Raw genomic sequence first — 3,709 nt, 5'->3', positions numbered from 1 at the left:
TTGCTTTGTGCCTTGCTTTCTGGTCTTTCTTCTTTGGGTTGTGGGAGACTCAAGTGTCTATTGCTCTCTGAAGAGTTGTTCTTGGGCTTATTTGACTTATGAAATCTTGCTTCTCAGCAAAAACTAGATGATTGATATACCATGCCTCTGAAGAAGAGGGTTTGGATATAGAAAATATGGAGATGTTTTAAGGGGGTTGTTTAGCATCTCAGATTGAGTCAAATGTAGCCCACAAGATTGAAAGAAACAGTTCTTTGTTGGACTGTGGATTGTGCAGAGCTCTTGTTGGGTACAGCTAAGAGAAACAGAGAGCAATCACATTCTCATCCATGCTTGAGAGATAATATTCATGGAAGAGCAGAGGCAAATCAGGGCAAGGTAAAAGAAACGTTAAGCCTGAATCAGCTCTATTTGATATCCAAAGACACTTCAGAATTCAGAAGAGCAGCACTCAGCAGCAGGGAAAGCTGGGAGCTACTATTAGGCTGGTGCTTTGCTACTTGATGCATTCCCATACAGCAGGGTTATTTCTTGGGTTAGTTACCTATAAAACACTCCTGGGTCATTGGGGCTGGAGACAGGAAACATAGCAGGGTGTTTTAAATTGAAATTGGCTGGGCTCAAAGATCTGGACCAAAAGACATTCAGTCTATGGGAATACAGGATTCTGCTCTGCCTCTACAGATCTCTGCTCTTCTACAAAGGTTTTGAACTCAGATGGATTTAGCTCCCATTCCCTGCTCTGTCCCTGGTCTCTCTCCAGCAAGGAGGGTTGTAGGACTATCAGTCCAGGATGTGACACAACTGGTAAGGTGAACTTGGGTTGGTCATCTGGAGAAATAAGTAGACTCTTCACAACAGGCACTAAATGTGCACTGACAAATGAACCTCCCAGATAACCTTTTTGAGCTCAGGTTGGGAAGGCAGAACATGGTCTAGTGGCCAAAGATGCCTAAGGGACAGCTGATAATTTTCTAATTTTCAGCTTTTTACAGCTCATTCAACCACAAAATCTTATCAAGAGTGATAAACTTTGAAGATGTAATTTGGGTCCATATCTAAGCTTTGTCTTTGTGCCCTTAACTACTGTCATCAGTTAAAAGAGGTGAAAAATAAGCACTGAGGGGACAGACCAGCAACAGGGCTGTAGTCAGTGTCATCCCATTTTGGGACATTATAGAAGAAACTGCACAGGAGAACAGGGTTAGACTTTGCATGCCCTACGAGCATGGCCAAAGGACTGAGTCTCAGCCAAGGACCAACCTGATACAGAATGAAAAGTAAAGCTGCTCAGCTGGAGGTGCTGAGCTCTTCCAGCAGAGGGGGGCAGAACTCCACTGAACACTGTGGGAATTCAAATTAAGAGGCTATAATGAGAAAAGTCTATCCTCATCATCTTCCATCCACTACTCAGTGGTACAAGATCAGTGGTTGCTTCAGTGGAGAAGGTCTGAGGGCAAGGAGAGAAGAGACAATGAGAGGTCAATGCTGAGACATGAGGAGGTCTGATGGCCAAGTTACAGTGGAATAAGATGGACAGGATGGGGATGCCCTTCTGAAGGAAGTGGGAAGGGTAATGAGGCTGGGAAATACCTCAGCTGTGACTGAGACAAACTTAGCGACTGTGGTGGATAAACTTAGAAGGTTTCCAGTTTTGTTCTAAAACCTTCCAGATTTGAATCTGGTAATTGTAATTTACCTTCTTTCTGACAGTTCTGGATGAAAGTTCATGGAGTCACTGGGTCTATACCTTCATTTAATGAAGAAAAGCCTTCTTACTGCTCCTGGCTGTATCAGGAGGGAGTAACTGTGGATAGATACAGCCCAGTGATGGACTAACTGGCTCAAACTAGTTGAAACACTTTCCAAAAGCAAAGTAGGAACCATCCTTGTGTTTTTCTTTACTGTGAGGGTGGTGAAGCACTAGTAAATGCCCCATCCCTGGCAGTATTCAAGGCCAGGTTGGACAGAAACTTGGGTGACATGGTCTAGCGTGAGGCATCCTGCCGATGGCAGGGGGTTGGAACTGGATGATCTTAAGGTCCTTTCCAAACCAAACCATTCCATGACCCTATGGTTCTATGATCCAAAATGCATAGATATTCACAGGCATGAATAGAGGGGAAGGTCTGTAGGATCAAGAACTTGTAGAACTGAGAAAAGAATCATTAGTTCACACTTAATTGATAATCTTTTCTTTTCCTTCTCTTTTTATCCTGACTACACTGAGGAGCTCCTTAATTTGCTTATTCAGGACAGCTAAAGGAAGTGTTAATATGGACCTTCTTGGAGTATTGCATTATAAATGATATACTTGTTCTCTTGTCTTCTTTTTCCCCCCCTTCTGTCTCCTTTTTAATCAAAGTGATTGCACCGGTCAATCATGTAAATCACATTTATTGACTTTTTCAGGCAGGCATATGTTTGTGCACAGCCTAACTGCTCCCCTGGAGCCACTTCTTCCGGCAAAGCAATGTGTAATTAGGGAGGCTGTGAAACTTTCCTTATTGACACAATCCTCTATAATGGCTCCACTTATCACGTCAATATGATGCTCTGGTGAGCTCTGGGTTCTTGCTCTGATCATGTAGTAGGACGTTATCTTAGACCTGTTCTCGTTGATAGTAATTTGTACTTCCTACAAATCTCCTATGATATGCTAATATCTAACCATTTAACAATTCAAAGGAGTGTTGCTATGTGAAAAATCTGGATCAATTCAGCAAACAAGGCCAGAGGAGGCCAAGAGGATGAACAGGGGCTGGAGCAGCTCCTGTATGAAGCCAGGCTGAGAACACTGGGGCTGTTCAGCCTGGAGAAGAGAAGCTGCGTGGAGACCTCAAAGCAGCTTCCAGTGTCTGAAGGGGATGGATGCTGGAGAGGGACTCTTCATCAGGGACTGCAGTGATAGGACAAGGGGTGATGGGTTCAAACTGAAACAGGGGAAGTTCAGGTTGGATATAAGGAAGAAGTTCTTTACTGTGAGGGTGCTGAGGTGCTGGCACAGGTTGCCCAGAGAAGCTGTGAGTGCTCCATCCCTGGCGGTGACCAAGGCCAGGTTGGACAGAGCATTGGGTGACATGGTCTGGAGTGAGGCATCCATTTCCACGGCAGGGGGTTGGAACTGAATGATCTTCAGGTCAGTTCCAACCCAAACCATTCCATGATTCAATGAAACAGTTTTGGGTGACCAAAAATCATAGCTTACTATTATCGAAGGGGTGGCCATTTTCATTGCTTTTAGGCTACATTTAGGAGCCTTTAGGACTTAACTTTTCTGAAAGTTAGTGTGGTCATGCAGTGTTAATATGCTTTACAGCCTTTTCCCCTTGCACGTTTATTAGCCTTCAACCTATTAACTTGTTAACAGGGACTCCCAAAGTCACTAAAAGCCTACTTTTTCTGATACGGAGTTACTGAACAGTTGCTGACAGTTGTTCCATTGCTCCCACATAGGCATAGACTGACTGTCCTCAGACAAAATTAGATAAAAGAACTGCAACACAAACCAGCAGTCCCTAGAAAATCAGATTTCATTTAGTCCTGAAGCTTGCAGACCCACTTGCTGCCATAAAGTGTTTCTTCTTTTCTAAAGGAATAGAATCTTGACATTTTCAAAATGAACTTTTTTGACTTTTTGTTTCCATAAAGAATCACTTAGAAAGTGATTTCAATTTGGAAAAAAAAAAGAAAAAAAACAGTACAAAAG

This window comes from Pezoporus wallicus, unplaced genomic scaffold (genome assembly GCF_028554395.1).
Source record: "Pezoporus wallicus isolate ANWC-B61680 ecotype Strahan unplaced genomic scaffold, APGP_CSIRO_Pwel_v1 contig_13859, whole genome shotgun sequence".
In the NCBI taxonomy this organism is placed as follows: Eukaryota; Metazoa; Chordata; class Aves; order Psittaciformes; family Psittacidae; genus Pezoporus; species Pezoporus wallicus.
This window is presented reverse-complemented; position numbering follows the sequence as displayed.